At 53.0% G+C, this 17,961-nt stretch overlaps 1 protein-coding gene across 1 annotated transcript in view; it reads left to right on the top strand.

Moving 5' to 3' along the window:
* Positions 1-17,961, top strand: part of GDPD5 (glycerophosphodiester phosphodiesterase domain containing 5) — an 83,922-nt gene that overhangs the window by 18,505 nt on the left and 47,456 nt on the right. Inside the window, exon 2 of the mRNA XM_012645619.1 lies at positions 13,307-13,389. The gene's annotated coding sequence lies outside the window, so the exon portion shown is untranslated. The remainder of the gene's footprint in view (positions 1-13,306; positions 13,390-17,961) is intronic.

Raw genomic sequence — 17,961 nt, 5'->3', positions numbered from 1 at the left:
ATTATTTTATCTTAAAAAACATAAAATTTACCATCTTACCATTTTAAATATATAGTTCAGTATGTTAACTATTGTTGCGCAACAGATCTCCAGAGCTTTTTCATCTTGCAAAACTGAAACTCTATACCTGTCAAACAACTCCTCATTTCCCCCTTTCTCCAGCCCCTGGTAACTACCCTGCTACTTTCCATTTCTATGACTTTGACTACTCTGGGTCCTCATGTAAGTAGAATCATACAGTGTTTGTCTTTTTGTGACTGGCTTATTTCACTCAGTATAACGTCCTCATGGCTCATTCACGTTGTGGCATGTGACAGGATTTCCTTCCCTTCTAGGGCTAAATACTGCTCCATTGTATGGCTGTACCACATTTTCTCTGTCCCTTCGCCCATTGATGGACACTTGGGTTGCTTCCCCCTCTTGGCTGTTGTGACAAGAGTGGGAGTTTTGAAGTTGAATGGGCCTGGTTGGACCTTGGCTTCCAGCATCACTTTGGCTGTGAGCCTGAGACTCTCCTTGCTTGCCCTGTGCCTAGTGGGGTTGCTGCAAGGACCCCTGCAAGGAGTAGAAATGTTTATGAGGAAATGTCTGGCACACAGCAAACCCACCATGAGTAGTAGGTGGGATCCATTCTCCTTATCCACTTTCCCTCTGGGGACACATCCGTTTTGTGCGTGGGTTATAGGACCCACGTATCCTTGGCTCACCTGCACACCTGTCCACGAAGCCAGCTCCACGCCTGCTGAGTCTTGGAGTATTGGAGCTGGAGAGCATCTGTGCACAGAGAGGGGCAGGGACTCATCCAAGTTCAGCCAGTCACTGGCCAGGATTAAACCCAGGTCCCCAGGATCCGGGGGCCTGTGTCTAATCCCGCTGCATTCAGGGCTTGGAGAGGCGGGGAGCAGGGAGATGAGCGTCGCGGGAGAGTCCTCTGAAGGCCTGACTTCTCCCAGGGCTGTGGACAGTGGGGGCCCTTGCCTTGCACCTAGGAGCTCGCTCTGCTTTTGTTCACTCTCAGTCATTCATTTGCTTATTCCTTCCTTAACCTTTAAGTCAGCAACCACTCCCGGAGGCCTGCTGCGGCCTGGGAGACAAACTAGACCTTGGGGGCACTTAACATGGCATAGCAGTGAATAGTGTGGATTCTGGGGCTAAACTGCCTGGGTTCAAATCCTGGCTCTGCCAGTCACTACCTCTGTGACCTTGGGCAAATTGCTTAACCTCTCTGTGCCTCAGATTCTTCTCTAAAGTAGGGAGAATGATAGTTCATACTTTATAGTTGTTCCAATTGCTATCGTTATATAACAAATCACCCCCAAATTTAGTGGCTTTATATAAGAATAGTCATTTTATTATCTCATGGTTCTGTAGGTCAGGAACTTAAGATGGGCTCAGCTGAGTGGCTCTGGCTCGGGCTGTCCTGATGTTGGCTAGGAATGGCAGGGAGCTGGGGCGGCTGGAGCTTGGCCGGGCTGCTCTTGCTCTCCGTGTGGTCTGAGTGCTTCCTTTCTCTCCGTGGGCTTGTTGGAGCTTTCCCACAGCAAGGCAGTCGCAGAGCATCAGAGTGGCTCACGGATCCATGGTGGCTCAGGGATCCAGCAGGAGTGTCCCTGGGAAGGAGGCAGAAGCTGTGTCACATTTGATGACCTGGCCTGGGAAGTCTTATAGTGTCACTTCATCCATTACTCCCAAGTCCTGCCAGATTCAAGCTGAGGGGACACAGACCCCACCTCTCCATGGGAAGGTGCTGGAGTTACACTGAAAGAAGAACACGTGAGATGGGAGATATTGCTACAGACGTCTTTGGAAATACAATATGCCACAGTTGTGAGGGTTAGATGAGTCAAAACACAGGAAATGTCTAGAACAATGCCTAGGCATTGTATATAAGTGATAGCTATATATAGCCAAGAGTGATTTTGACCGAATGCAATTTACTCATGATGTGCTGACTTTAGGACCTGACTGCTAGTGTGGAAGCCAATCCACTGAACAGCAGCATTTCCCATTTGGGTATTGAGGGATCTATAGGAGTTCACCAAGCAGAGGCAAGTAGAAAGGCATTCTATGCAGAAGGAATTAGCTATGCAAAGGTGTGTGGAGCTGGAGAGTGGAGTCATAGAGCAGGGACTTAGCTCCAGGTGGCAGGGCTCCCACAGGTGAGGAGGGGGGATTAGAAAGGTGAGTTGAGGGCAAGTTGAAAAAAGCTTTGCAGGTGGGATTGATCTTGTAGGTTCCAGGGAGTCCTTTCCTGTTTCTCAGGCAGTGATATGAGGGGCCGGGGTGCCATAATGGGGAGGCCATTTCAGAGGTGGAATCTGCAGGACTTGGGGAGGTACTTCACTTAGGGGAGTGCGGGAGGTCAGGGCAGATGAGCTCACACCCAGGTGTTTGCCCTGAGTCATTTCCATCATTTTGAATATGATATGCATACCCACCCTGGCTTGCTTTCCCTCCCCTTCCAATGTATTGCAAACCTTGGCATCTTTCTCTGCTCAGATTGGCTCTACTGCAGGGGAGGTAGGAGGAGACTGCCTTGGCATAGGGGTCTGGAGCAGCTGGCAGGGCCAGAGGACACCCAGTGGCCTTCTGCTCTGCCCCCATCCTGTCTGAGGAAAATGGCCCCTGTACCCCTCATCTTCTCCTCCTGCAACACCCCTTCCCACTCTGATTATAGCCTCAGGGTCCAAACGGACCAGAATGGGCTATCCCGGGGCTGTTGCTGTAGCCACAAGAGCCAGCCCAGAACCCTGGCCAAGCCGACCTGTACCCCCAGAGCTGGGCGACTCTGCAGTGTCCCAGGTCCATGCTGTTTCCAGGATGCTCACGTCCCTGTGGGCCTGTCTTCGTACATCTATATGTACCTCATAAGCCAGTGTGCTTGTGCCAGTGTGTCCACCTATGTCACCGTGTCTGCCTGTGCCTGTGTGCTCTGTGTATGTTCATATGCCTGCCTGTGTGTGTGTTTGTGCGTGTGTGAGGCAGGCCCCTTTGGCTCTCTCCAGACCCCATGTGGTATCTCCTTGTAAATGGCAGGCAGGTGAGGGTGTCACCAGAAGGGGCTAAGTGCCAGGAGAGGCCAAGCCAGGAGACAGCCCTTGCTCTGAGGGGCCTGTGGGGTGAGGGAAGAGCCAGACCTCACCATTGGGGCAAATACAGCAGAAATACAAGTTCCCAGATTTGAGAAACCTCTCTAGGGGCCCCTCAACCCAAGCTTGAGCCAGGTGCTGGGGACCCAGGGTCAGATCAGACATTGCCCCTGCCTGCCGGAGCCAGCCCGGGCAGTGAGCTGTGCAGCTGGATGCTGGCATGGCAGCTGGGCTGGCGTCTGTACAGGGCACATGAAAACAGGTGAAGGCACACCTGAGTCTGCAGGAGTGTCAGGGAGGGCCTCGGGCGGGAGGAATTGGAGCTGAGACTCCGGAGATGTTTGGTGGGAGAGGAGGGGAAGGAGGTGGAGAACAGCGCAGGCCTTGGTGTCAGATGGGATTTGGGGATTTGAGGAAGAGGGAGATGGGGGATAATTCTCATTTTCCAAGCCTGGGGGAAGAGGAGAATGGAGGTACCTTGAGGTGAGCAAAAAGGGGAGGAGCAGGCTCAGGGGAAGGTGATGAGCTCCCATCTGGCCACCGTGGGGGTGAGCTTCCTGTGGGGTGTCTGGGGGCAGATGGCCGGAGGGTCATAGGGTACTTGGGTCTTGAGCCTGGTCCGGGCAGAGAGGGGTGGTTGAAGCCACAGGAGTGGGTGATATCGCCAAGGAGGTGTGAAGGGCAAGGGAGGGGAAGAGGGCTCAGGAGAGAGAGCAGCAGCATTCAGGCGGGGCAGAGAGAGGAGCCAGCCGGGGCTGGGAGGCGGGGCTGAACATCCGGGCACTTGGCATCTGGGAAGCCAGGGAAGGAACGGTGAGGTGAGGGCAAGTTGAAAAAAGCGTTGCAGGTTGAAAAAGGCTTTTTAGAAGGAGGGTGCAGTCTCCAGTGTCAGTTGAGGGTTGAGAAGTGTTCAGTGCATTTACCCACGTGGAAGCCACCGTTGAACTCAGTGGGAACGGGGCGGTGGGTTTAGCAGTGGGCGGGAGGCGGAAAGAGGAGACATGAGTGTGGACAACTCTGTCGTAAGTTTGGATGAGAAGGAAGGAGAAAAAGGGAGGCTAGCTGGAAAGGTGTGGAGGGGATGAACCGCGTGAGACTCAGGCCTGTTCACTGCCGACTGGAGAGGAGATGCGGGCAGAGGAGGGGCGGTGAGCCGGTCACCTGTAGACACCTGCTGTAGTCCTCTGCCAGGGCGGGAGCGCTGGCCGTGGAGGGCAGAGGGCGGAGGAGGTGCTAGGGTGGGCAGCCCTTATCCTGCCCTGACCTCCGCCAGGCTCCAGGGCTGTGGTCTTCAGGTCTGCAGAGTGGCAGCCACCACACTGGGGCGTGAGGAGGATCCCAGGAGGCAGAGGCCCCACAAACTCCAAGCATCCTCGTAAACCACATTCCAGATCAGGAGTTGAAGCTCGAAGCTGGGTGGGGTTGGTCTCTGCGGTTTTTGTCCTCAGTGCTCACCGAGGCTGCCTCATTGATGCTTCAAACAAGAAAGGCCTGGGAAGGTCAGGACATGGATGGCCTGCTTCCAAAGAGGCCAAGCCCAACCCCATCCCTGGGCCCAGCTCCCAATTACTGGGAAGTTTTTCCTTTGGGTCTAGCCTCAGTCTCTCCTGCTGTGTGTTCCCTGCTGGTGAACTTGTTCAACCCTGCTGCATGGAGCCAAGCCTATCTCTAGGAGTGGCGGCCAGTGTTTTTACAACTTGTTTTCATGAAGCTGGTTTGAAGTCTCCCTGCATTCCCAGAGTGTCAGACCCGCCCTGATTCGCAAGGGTTGACCAAAACAGGGTCTGAGCCAAGGAGAGTTCTGAGGACTTAGTCATCCACTTTGGGTCATCCACAGATTCTCCTCCTTTCCCTCCAGTAAAAAAAAAAAAAAAAAGGAAGGAAGGAAAGTTAGCCTAGATGGGGGGGGGGGGGACAGGAGGGGACAGCAGCATTTGGGGCATAAAGAGGCTCGGATGATGCTGGCAGTGGACGAAGGAGTGGGGCACAAGGAGAGGGGTTCTGCGGCTGCCAGATGGAGGATATTTTTTTTCTTTTTTTTTTTATTTCAGCATATTATGGGGGTACAGATGTTTAGGTTATGTATGTTGCCCTTGCCTCCCCACTCCCCCCAAGTCCGAGTTTCAAGTGTGCCCATCCCTTGGATGGTGCCCATTGCTCTCTTTGTGTATGCAAATACCCGTCCCCTCCTCCCCCCTCCCCCCTGCCCGACATCAATAGGTGTTATTCTTATACATGCACTTATGTATTGATCAGTTAATACCAATTTGATGGTGAGTACATGTGGTGCTTGTTTTTCCATTCTTGGGATACCTCACTTAGTAGAATGCATTCCAGCTCTATCCAGGAGTATACAAGAGGTGCTGTATCACCATTGTTTCTTAAAGCTGAATAGTACTCCATGGTATACATATACCACATTTTATTAATCCACTCATGTATTGATGGACACTTGGGTTGTTTCCACATCTTTGCAATTGTGAATTGTGCTGCTATAAACATTCGGGTGCAGGTGTCTTTCTTATAGAGTATCATTTGTTCTTTTGGGTAGATGCCCAGTAATGGGATTGCTGGATCAAATGGTACTTCTACTTGTATCTCTTTAAGGTATCTCCATATTGCTTTCCACAGAGGTTGCACTAGTTTGCAGTCCCACCAGCAGTGTATGAGTGTTCCTATCTGTCTGCATCCACGCCAACATTTATTGTTTTGGGACTTTTTGATAAAGGCCAGTCTCACTGGAGATAAGTGATATCTCATTGTGGTTTTGATTCAGATGGAGGATCTTTCATGGTAAATTTTATGTCTCTGAGCTTCCCATTCTCTGAAATGGGAAAATTAATGACCCCTACTTCACAGGTGTCTGAGGTTGGGTGACCTAACACAGACCCTGAGACCAGGATTCATGTGAGAGTGATTTATTAGGAAGTTTTCCAGGAAAAAACTGCTACGGGAATAGAGAAAGTAGAAGCAGAAAGAGAAGGAGGGGAAGCAAGAGGCAATTTCAAGCCAAGTCCCACAGAGGGGACAGAGGAGCTCTGGGAACAGTGCAGGTCACACCCTAGGGTTGGCCCCAGGCAAGGACGCTGGAGGATCTATACCTCTGCCCCTCAGCCATTGGTAAAGGGCTGCCTTGGGGGATGGCCGCGCCTGTGGACAAAGGGATTCTGGGACAGCCCACTGCAGTCCACTCCCACACAGCCAGGTGCTGGCTCTTGGGACAGACCGCACAACCTGGCAGGCTCCAAATGGTAAAGGGGTCCCAGGGGATGTGGGTGGAGCACGACAGTCTGCTCAAAGGATTAGCATGGGGATCATATGAGGTGCTGACTGCACAGAACCTGGCATCAGCAAGTGACAGCTATTAGAAAGGGGATGTGCAGCAGGGGGCCCCAGCATTGTGTGGTCAGCACAGGGCAGTACCTTCTAGCGCTGCCCTGTGCCCCTCTGCTCCTCCAGCCGCAGGTCCTCCTCTCTCGGCTCCCAGGCTGGCCCGGCCCCGCCCCCATTGTGTGCCCGTTGGTTTTGGGCACCGCACCGTCTCCAACCCCGCCAGGGTCAAGCCCAGCCCGAGAGGCATCCCTGGTGCCCTGCCGCGGTTCTCCCTCCCCAGGCCAGGCTGACCTCCCCAGCCCAGCGGGTGTCAGTGAAGAGCATGGGATGGGTCAGGCTGTGGGAGCATCCAACACCAAGGAGGAAATCGAGGTCCGTGTGGCCCATCGCCACCTGAACTGAATGTGGCTTTTCTTCCCAGCCCATACCACTGTTCATTTTTCTGGGCTTTTTCTATAGAAGGTGCTCGGGGATCACTTGGGAACTTGTGCTGGTCAGCGTGTCCCAGGAAAGAATAAACAAGTTGTCCTTCCAGGCTGTAGTGGCCAAATGCTAGGACTCTGACTATGTGACTCTAACGGGTGATGTCAGCCTGGGTTGGCTCTGATGGCACCTGCCCTAACCCCTCTCCTGTCCCCTGTGAGATGTCACTCAAGATCTGGCCTCCCCCGCAGGCCTCTGGAGTCCACCCCCGCTGCAGAGCATGATGGGCCTGGGTTCTAGTCCAGACTCCATCACCTGCTGTGTGACCTTGGCCAAATCACCTCCCTTCCCTGAGCCTCAGTGCCCCATGTTACTCACCAAAGTTTTGTATGTGCTCACCTAAAATCAGGTGATTTCAACATGGTGCTAATCCCTGCTTGACGCCACCAGTGCCCAGAGAGGTGAAGTGATTTGCCTGTTGTTACACAGGAAAGGGACAGAGATGAGAGGGCCAGGACCTGCTCGCAGCCCCGTGGTGATTACAAGAGCCACTCACCCTTTATCAGCTCTGCTCTGGCCCCTCTTCGATTCAGAACCCGTGCTAAGCCCCCAGTGGTTGGGATGAACCTGGCCAGGCACCAGAGCTGTCAGCGACGGCTGTTAACTCATTAGCTCGGCTGGCACCCATTTATCAAGCACCTACTGTATAAGAGGGTCTGTGCTCAGGTGGGTACAGTCCTGCTTTCACCAGGTTTAATGTCCTGTCCATTTGTAAGGCCATGCCCTATCCCAAGGCCTAGAAAACCCACCGACCCCAAGGGTGAGGGTGGACATGGGGTGGTGGTCCCAGAGGAGGAAGTAGTCCAAAAAGTCTGTAGCCCGCCCTGCCCAGGAGGTGGCAGGAAGTGGCTGGGCTGGGGCGGTGGGTGCCAGGGAAACAAGTTTGTGCACTCCTAGGTATTTGTTGCTGCCTGTGGTGGGTCCAGCCCTGTGCTAGGCTGGGGTGAGGCCCGGAGGCAGCTTTGATCCACCAATGAGGCCCTCCCACTTCCTCTCCTTTGTCTACATGGTGCGCTTGGTGCCTCTGTCTACACCGTTAGCTTGGGGGCCTCTCTGAGGGAGCCCCTTCTGTCCAGCGGGCACACAGGAGAGCTCAGGAAACGGGTGTTGGTGACTGGACCTACGGTCGTCAGGACTGGCTTGGGAGTCAGAGTGTGCATCCAAGAGACGCCTCCCTACCCCAGCCTCTGTTTGCCGTCTGTAGAATCCCTACTGCATTGGAGGCCAAGAGGAGTGAGGCAACGTACACAGAAGCCCTGGCCTCGTGGGGAGGGCTGGCAGCCCTCGCAAGTGGTGGGCAGTGTTAGAGCAGCAGGCTCTGAGCCCTGCGCCAGGCCCAACAGGAAGCAGAGAGGCAAGGGGTTTAGTCCCCATCACATCCATTGCACGCCATGCAGTTTACAAAGCCCTGCCACATCCGCTCACCGCATCCTCCTCCCCATCACCCCAGGAGGGCTCTGGGCAGGCTGCAGTGTCCCCGTATGACAAAGGAAGATGCTGACCTGCCTCCCAGTGGCGGAGCCAGGACTAAGCCCTGTCTCCTGGCTCTCAATCTCCTGCTCTCTCCTCTACCCCTCGCCTCTTCAGAACCCGCTTCCTGCTCTCTGGAAGCTCCTGTGGAAGATGCTAGGAAGGGCGGTGGGCAGATGTCAGGGGGCTAAGGGTGCATTTTGGTGGCCTTAGTTCAAAGGGGGTTACGGGGACCAGTATGTCCAGAGTAAGGGGGCAAGTGGAGGGGTGCCGGAGGGGACTGAGTAGGGGTGCAGAGAAGGAGAAAAATAGTCGTGAGGCTACCCTCACCAGGACCATTCCCCAGCCTGATGGCCGGGCGGCTGCCAGCCTGTTGCGGCAAAGGCTCCTGGGCTCTCTCAACCCAGCCAGCTCCCTTCCCAGCAGAATGGCGGTGACAAGGGCCTGGGATGGAAGGCCCTCAGCACCCTGGCTCCCCTGTGAGATGGTGGTGGAGTTGGAGGGATTTTAAGGGGCGCCGGGTCTGTGGGAGAGGCCAGTCATGCCGTGGTCACTGCCCCTGAGGGAATGCCAGTGCGTACCGCTCTGGAAATACTGCCTGCGTGGGGCGTAAGCATACGCCCTTCTGTGAGTGGAGCACTTCTAAGGACGGACTCTGGGGAAGGCGGGGCTGCTTGTCAGACCAGCTGCTGCTCCCAGAGGTGAAGCGACCAGCACAGGTGGCCTGGGCCCCACAGATGTGAGAGGTGGGCAGTAGACAGGCCCACCCCTAAATTTCAGAGCCCAGAGCAAAAATACAAATGAGATGCTGTATCTTTGTCAGATATTTAAAGGTTATAAAGCAAGCCAGGGGACTATTAAATAAAATAGGTTTGATTTTCCCACCTTAACAAATATATCTTCATAATGTAAATTGAAATACATGTGTAAAGTTATAGTTTTATATAACTGCAAGTGACAAAATATCAAGAAGTTCTGAATTTAATTATTGCACATATCGGGATGTTTTGTTGTTGGGCTAGTGATGTTCAGATGAATAATAAGACTTACAATTCATTATTATTTATTCCATAAAATGTATTTTATTGTATTTATTTTATCAAGATCACTAATTGTATTGTTATAATCAATATTTTCATGTCATTTGTGTTCTACTGATGGCAGTGATCTCAAGGATAAAAACTAAAATGCAATTGTATTTAAAGTATATAGAATCTGAATATATGTCCATCAAAAATATAAAGTAGGCCGGGCGCGGTGGCTCACGCCTGTAATCCCAGCAATCTGGGAGGCTGAGGCAGGCAGATTGTTTGAGCTCAGGAGTTCAAGACCAGCCTGAGCAAGAGCGAGACCCCGTCTCTACTAAAAAATAGAAAGAAATTAGCTGGACAACTAAAAATATATAGAAAAAATTAGCCGGGCATGGTGGCACATGCCTGTAGTCCCAGCTACTCGGGAGGCTGAGGAAGTAGGATCGCTTGAGCCCAGGAGTTTGAGGTTGCTGTGAGCTAGGATGACACCACGGCACTCTAGCCCAGGCAACACAGTGAGATTCTGTCTCAAAAAAAAAAAAAAAATACAAAGTAAATATAAATGCAGGAAAGTTTATATTTTCAAAAATTTTTTATTCCGTAAAATTATCTATTAAACTTGAAACAATATACATCCTAATCAATGAATATCAGATTTTAAAATAAAATATTAAATAGAGATGAAATATTAATCCATATTTTTGAAGACTTTATAAAAATGAAACTAATGTTCATTGTTCAGCTCGTTGCCAATTTAAAGAATTAGTGTCACACTTCATGTTATATTAATTTGAGTAATATGAGTTGTTAAGATGTTCTTCAGCCACCATGTGCATATTTTGTGAAGACTACACTAATTCATGAGTACTTTTAGAACCACTATTGGAACAGGAAGAAATGCCCAGGGGAAAAAAAGGTTGCTCAGCGATACTGAGATACAGATACTTGGTTATGTAAGAAGCATCACACGTTGCTGTCGGAGAGAAAGGATTTGACAAGTTAGTTTGTCTCCCTTTTACACATTTTTGCCATTCTGCCCCCTCAACCTCCCCACAACCTCTCAAATGACCCCCGCCCCCACGAAAGCAGCAACACGGCATCTGAACAGAATCACCATTTGTTCTTCAAGTTCGAGGGATGGAGAAGAGTTTCACTGGGGCCTGAGCAGTGCTAGGAGAGCGGATGTTTAGGGTTATAGGTCACATGGATATGGCATGACAGAGGCTCCTGTGTGTTCTCTAATGAATTTATTTGTGAGTTTGTGTTTGTGATGTATGGAGCTCAGGGTGGTGGCTCCTTTTCCCTGTCTAAGGGCGGTCCAGGGGGTAGGTCTTCTTGCCGATGAGGACATCTCTATCATACAATTAACAATTGAGAAATAATAGATCTTGCGCTACAGCTAAAGTTTAAATCTAGATGTCATAATTCACTCATTCATTTCATTCATATATACATTTGTTCATTCATTTAAAGTCTATATTCACTTGCTCTAATCCTGCATTTCACTGTGGACTGCCATAGCAGTCTTTTATACAGGCCATGATCCTACAGATGAGGAAAGTGGAGCTCGGAGAGGGCACTGATGTACCTAGGATCACACAGCCAGTGTGCAGCAGAAAGGTCCTCAGGCCAGGTTTTGCAGAGTGTCAGGTGAAGTCAGGATAAGTGTTGCTATGTCCCAATTAGCCTCCCTTCCTTCACCAGCTTCTACCACCCAGCCACCTGCCCCAGGGCCCTGGGCCATCCAGCAGGGGCTTTCTGCTTGAAGAGCCACTTCCTGTCTGGGGCCCAGCACTTCCCTCAAGTGACTCACAGGCTCCCACTGGCTCTGTGCTGGGAAGCCAAGGTGGGGTGAAGCCAGACCCAGGCATGTCACCCTCAGCCTGCGACCCCAGCTGGGTGACCCTGAGACCGGGCAGTGGGCACAGGCTGGAGGTAGGAGGTGGGGACTGGAAGGAGGATGTGATCAGTTCTGCCTCCCCCAGCCTGGTGGGCGGGGGCTCCAGAGAGGCCAGGGTGGGGACAGGGGTGGCCTCCACATCCAGCCATCCCCACATCTGGTTTCCAGGGTAGCTGCTGGCCCAGATGGGGCTGACAGCACAGCTGAGACCACTCAGGGAGGCTGTGTGGCACTTTCTCTTCCTGACAGGGCAGTGAGGGGTGGTGGCAAGAGCTCTGGGCTGGAGTCATGGACTTTTATTTCTGATACCAACTTTCTGGTGTCAGTTCGCTGCCCCTCTCTGGCCTCAGTATCCATGTCTTTCTGATGTGGGGAGGGCTTGATGGCTGTGACATTTCGTGCAGCAGGATTTACGTTAAGAGATCTGGGCTTGAATTCTGGCTCTGCGCCTTGCTGGGTGTGTCCACCCCTCAGAGCCCCCATTTTAAAATTTGAAATAATAATCACTTTCAATGTTTTACATACAGTAACTAATATAATACCAACACTAACCCTTGGGGGTATGTTTTATTATTATTATTATTGTTTTATACATAAGGCGATTGAGGCACAGAGAGGTTAAATAACTTACCCAAGGTCACACAGTAAGAACTTGCCAAGATTCTAACTGGGGTAGTTTGGCTCCAGCTCCCACTATGTGCTTGTTACTCAGATTGTGGTCCATGGACCTGTAGCATCAGCATCACTTGGGAGCTTGTCAGAAATGCAGATTCTCAAAAACAAAACAAAACAACCACCAAAAAAAAAGAAGAAATGCAGATTCTCAGGCCCTGGTCTAGACCTACTGAGTCAGACTGCATTTTAACAAGATCTTTAGGTGATTTGTATGCACATTAAAGTTTGAGAAGCCCTGGTCTATTTATATTTCCTCTGCCACTTAGGCCTTAGGATCATTGTGGGAGGTAGAGGAAATAAATACGTTCTGTAAACTGTGCTGTGCTGTGCCTCAGGGCACTGTGAGAAACCCGGGGACAGGAGGTGCAGAGAGGCAGGGCTGGAGGTGCCCCAGGTTCCCATCTCTCAGTAGCTGATGTCATTTCCAAACTGTCTCTGAGCCCAGCCCTGTCCACCTCTGGTCTGAGGCTGAGTCTTGGCACGTTTCTTGCTGGTGTGTGGCTCTGGGGTCAGTTGGGTTGGGGAGAGTTCTCATACTGGCGCCAGCCTGGGCTGGGCACCAGGCCTGAGCCACCACTGCCTTGGGTCTGCGGGGCACCAGGAGACCTGGGTCCCAGCCCTGGCTCTACCTTTGGCTCTGTGTGACTTAGGTAGGCCCCTGGCCCTGCCAGCCTCGGGGTCCCCTAGTAGGCAAGGTGGCAGCATTTTCTGAAGCCTGCAGTGCTGACCTGAAGCCCCCTCCCCTTTCTTCCTCCCCCCATGGCCAGATCGTACTGTCTCTTCTCCCAGTTTCTGGACGGGGTCTGCCCCGCTGGCTGCAGAAGATGGTGGTGGGGGAGGCGGTGCATGAGTCAGAACTCAGGCACATAATTGCGGTGCCCCAGATCCCGCCTCCGGCCCACCGGCCCTCCCTCAGCGGCTGCTTTAGAACAGCTGGTTTGGCAGCTGCCTCAGAGAAGCAGGTCCCTGGGCAGCAGGAAAGAGCCTCTGCCCTCAGGGTGGCCAAGCTTTGGATCCTGTTTCTGTGGTTCCTGGCGGGGGCAAGAGTGGTTCAGGGAGCAGGTTGTCTGGGTTTGGGCCGGGGCTGGTTTGTGGGCATCATGTGTAGAGGGGGGTTGCATGTGATGGGTTGCACGGCCTAGCATTGGATCACGCGTGTCCTCTCGGCTCACCCACCAGCTTCACAGCTTGCCCGGAGCAGGGACCATGAGTGACCCATCACTGGGAGGGCCTGGGCTGGGGGCTCACTACGGGTCAGTTGGGAGGGTAGAAGGCAGGATAGACTGGTGAATGATCTCACTGGGTTTGTCCCCTTGTCCCCTCAGCTCTCCCAGTGAAGTGACATCACTGCCTTGTGGACAGGACACCCCCAGGAATCCAGCTCACAGTCACCGGTACCTTCTTCCAGGTAAAGAAGAAAGAAAGGAAGGGAGGGAAAAAGGAGTTAGAGATGGGGATGGAGAGCAGCTGACTGGATTCTAATGTCTGCCTCTTCCGTGGGGACAGCACTCTACAGTTTATGAAAAAAGGCAGGAGGAGCAGGGATTATTGTCCCATTTCATGGACAAGGGAGAGCTGAAGCTCCGAGTAGAGTTGTCTCTTGCTTAGTGCAGCGTACCAGGTACTTGTTTAAGGGCCTTACATTGCATTTGTTCATTTAATCCTTGTGACAGCCTAAGAAGTCGGTGCCGTTATTATCCCTGCTTTGTAACTTAGGACACTGAGGAACAGAGACGTTAAGAAACTTTCTCAGTTAAGTGTAGGGCTGGTTTCAAGCCAGGCAGGCCGGCCCGTTCAGAACCCCTATGATTTACTGCCTCTCTAGAGCCAGTAATAAGCTAAGTTTCCATCATCTCCAATTTGAGGGTTTGATGGGCTCCCAACTCCAAGGAAGATCTGTATTTTAAGAGAGAATCCTAGAGAAAGTGATGCTTCAGCCAGAGGAATGAGCGGCAAATGGCGGAATTGGAGGCCTTGAATCGTGGAATTGGCATGAACCTTCCAGGTGGGCCAGCCAGCGCCTGCTCTCGAACAGGGCCAGTTTTCTTTGGTCACCAAAGGGAGACCTGGACATTGAAAGGAGGAAGAAAAGTCCAGGCCCAGGTTCTCAGACATGCCTGGAAGCAGAGAGACTCTGCTCTTTGCAGAGTACTGCGAGGAGCGATGTTAGTGACAGTGATGACATTAGTCTCCTTTGCTAAGTCTCAGGTCATCTTACACTAGATCTGGTACAGAAATGTGCAAGCAAATATCAGAGGTTTAAGAAAAATTTGTGGGAGAAAAGTACCTACTTGAGACTTTTTTTTAGTAACTTACTTTTTTTCTGTAAATTGGGAAAAGGCTAATTATTATTCAGAGGCAGAATTCAGACCAGGCTCAGAAGTGATGCTGCAGTTGTGTGGTTTAAGAGGCGCTGATTTGTTCTATCTTTCCGTCCTTCTTGCATTTAACTGGCTTTTTGACTGACAAATAAATGGGCACTTCCTTGGTGCCAGGCCCAGTGCAGGGGGCATAGGTCCTCTACATAGTGACTCCTCTAGCGGGGACAGGGCCTGGGGTATCTTGTGTCCCCCATCACCCGGTGCAGGGCCACAGACATTGCGGGTCTTCAGAAAAGCCTGGGCAAGTGGATCAGAAGTGTGAACGCGAGGAGGCTCTCAGTCTGGTGGGCGAGCCACTGGAGCAGATAATTACAGAGCACTGGGGCCTGTGATCGTTCTCGAAAGCTCTGCCAGATGATGTGAGCACCAAGGGAGGAGGCAGTGGGCTTCTGGGGGGACTCACACCAAGTTCTGCACAGGGTCCATTTGTTAGGATAGGTGAGAGTTTGATTGGGGTGTGGGGAGGGCTTTCCTGGCAGGGGGCCCAGCCTGAGCAAAGACTGGAGGTGGGCAAGCTGGGTACTGGGTGTCCTTGGAGCACACTGGTGCAAGGAGGGATCGGGGAGGGGAGGCTGGAGAGGTAGGGGTCAAGGGGAGGAAGGAAGAGAAAGAGTCCTTAGTGGTAGGATTTGCTTCTCTTCCCATCCCCAGGACCTGCATGGGAAGCCTATTTGCATAAGAACTCTGCTGTTTACATAAATAAGTGAAATAAATCATTGCCCCCATGCCTTCAGAGGCAAGAACTGGGCAGAGACAAGTTTGCTTCCTCCTCCTCCTCCCCTCTCATTCAGTTGGTGACTCCCCCACCCCCATGCCCTCCACCTCTGGAACCCAGGGAGAGGCATCAGAAGAAAGCCAGCCTGGTCCCTGTGACCGAATCACTGGCCTCCTGGGAGGGGCCTGCCCATGTCAGCTGAGGGGGAGAGGATGAGGCACAACCAGGGGTCCTGGGGCCATTTGCTGGCACTGCTTGTTCCAGGGAGAAGGTGTGGGTGCCAGTGGGGGAGGGGGAGGAGCAGGAGCTACTCAGGGTGGCCTGCCTGCAGTCCTTGTGGCCTGGGGGAACTGCTGAGCCCTCCAGGGAGGGGCTGTCACTGGAAGTACGTGGCTCGGGAAGGGAGGCTGCATGGAATGCCTCCAGGACTTTGCTGCTGCTGACATTTTATGACTTAATAGTCTGAAGCCCAGGGATAGTCCTAAGATCCCAGCTGGATGGTTCCAGGATTCCATGATTGTACGAGTCTTGGGTGAGGTAAGTCTAAAACTCCGGTTTGGGGCATTTGCAGCCTGAGATTTTAGGTTCTGAGATGCTAAGCTCTGCTCTCTGGGCAGGGCCAGGTCACTCTTGGTGACTACTCAGCCCAAGTTCGTACCCCTGACCTGGGAAAGAGAGGTCCTTTCTGTGACAGGAGAACCCAAGGCCCCTGGGCAGTCTCCCGAGGCTGGTTCCTGTGGCCCCAAATGAACCGCAATCATGCAGGTCAGCCTGCCAGGCCTTCCATGAGGGAGAGGCTCAGAAGACACCTGGTGGGGACGCCTGGTTCTCAGCCTGGTGCTGGGCCAGTCCCGACCCCGCCAGCCTCAGCTCCCCCGTGTCTATAATGGGGATCTTGGCACTGACCTGTGGCGTGGGTGTGACGCTCCCATGAGATGGCGTGTGTGGAGGCTCTGCGTAAACTGTAAAGCACTGTGCATACAATTATAATTGTTGAGCTGCTGTTGCTACAGTGAGGTCGTCTCCTTGAAAGGAAGGTCCACGTCTGATTCCCTGAGAACACCTTTCAGCTCTGAGCAGTGCCTGGCACGTGGCAGCGGCTTCTTAAATGTCTACTGAATTAGCTAAAGAACATGCGGTTCGGGAGCGATGGTACCATGAGGCCACAGTTCAAGGAGGAAGCCACCTTCCCCTGGGAGCAGCAGAGAGTGCTCCCACGCTCCTACAGGAGGGTCGGGAGGGTTGCTGGGACAGGTGACAGGACGGGAGAACCCGCCAGCTGGGCTGAAGCAAGCCTTCCGGGGGAGGGCTGGTCTGCCTCGGCCTTGAGGCCCACCAGCCTCCTCCCGAGAGGAAGGACAAGAGGAGGTCTCCCAGGACAGAAGTGTTGGGTAAACAGGAAGCCTTGGCATCACCGTGGAAAGAGATCAATAATGACCCTAATTATGGCATGATGTATTCTTTGGGGCTCCGGCTGAGCCCCAGCCTCGGCCACTGACTGACGTTTCCCCAGAGAGCAAGCAGGTGTGAGGGGCCTGGGCGGCAGGGCCCACCTGCTCTTGCACCTCGAGGCCTCCCACCCTTCTCCCTCCCAGCCTCTCCCCTGGCAGCTGCCTCAGTGACTTAGCCATCCTTCCTGCCCTTGGTCTACCTTTTCTGCCGAATCTAGGGCCTTCTCTGAGGCCCAGAGAGGTGGAGCAACTTGCCCAAGTCTGTACAGTGAGATGGTGGCAGCCTGGATCTCCCCTCTGTGCCACACAGTCTTCCTTATTTCTGAATTCTGCTCAGATCCCACCCTTTCCAGGAAGCCTCACGCAGTGGTCAGTGCTGGGGCCTGAGGAAACACAGAGATTTGAGATCCAGAAGAGACCCTGACCCAGTCAGGGAGGGCTTCCTGGAGGAGGGGCTACCTGAGCTGAACTGAGTAAGAATTTGCCAGGCATTGAGGATAGGCAGAGGGGCTCCAGGGCTAAGGTGGCTTCACAGGCACACCTGGGTTGGGAACAGGGGTGGAGGAAGCAGTGAGGAAGCACCACAGAGAGGCCCTGGTCACTCTCCAAGGCTGTGTTCTTCAAGCCCTGTGGGGAGAAGTCACCATGGTTCTGTGCTTTTCACACCTGGGGTTTTACTGTGAGTGAAGTTTGGGGTCATCACTGTTTGTGGATTATCCAGGCCATGACACACCTTTGCCTTGGTCCCTGTCAAAGATGGTGGAGAGTCTTGGGCAGGGGAGCCCTGGCCTGGGGCTCAGGATGACCAGGCATCTCACCTTGTTACAGGCCTTTCTGCCACTTTCATCCAAGTTTGGAACTGCATCCCAGGAGGGTGACTGTCAGTCCCTGTGATTATCCTGCGGAAGGGAGGGGCTCTTCCCCAGTCAGACCAGGAAGGGACCACAGGTTTGTCCTTCTGTCCTCCTTGAGTGGGTCCTCTCTGCCTTGCTCCTGGGGATGAGGAGAGAGCAGGGTGCTCAGGGTTTTAGAAGTTGAGTGCTGGAAAGGCCCTTGGAGATCACTGGAGGATGTTGAAACCCTCCCACGATACAGAAGGAAAAACTGAGGCCAGAGTCTTGGGGCAGTCACCCAGCCTGCTGGCGGCTGAGCTCAGCCTCACACCATCAGCCCCAGGGCTGGGCTGGGCCGACGCCTGGTGAGGGCGGCCATGCCAAGGAGAAGGGGAGCCCCAAGGAGAAGGGGAGCATTTCCTCTTCTGCACACTCACCTCCTTCCCCCGAGCCGTGCAGGCCGCTGGAGAAGGCCAGCCCTCCCCTCCCCCAGCCCTGGCACCTGCCGTGGGGGGTTTTTCCTTTTCCTCCCCCAGGTTCCTGGCCCCACTCCGTGCCCACGCTGTCCTGGTACCAACCAAAATATTGAGCTCGGCCCTT

The sequence above is a fragment of the Propithecus coquereli genome, unplaced genomic scaffold, assembly GCF_000956105.1.
Source record: "Propithecus coquereli isolate 6110/MARCELLA unplaced genomic scaffold, Pcoq_1.0 Scaffold235, whole genome shotgun sequence".
Taxonomy (NCBI): domain Eukaryota; kingdom Metazoa; phylum Chordata; class Mammalia; order Primates; family Indriidae; genus Propithecus; species Propithecus coquereli.
The sequence above is the reverse complement of the archived record's forward strand: the minus strand, read 5'-3'. Positions and strand labels throughout refer to the sequence as shown.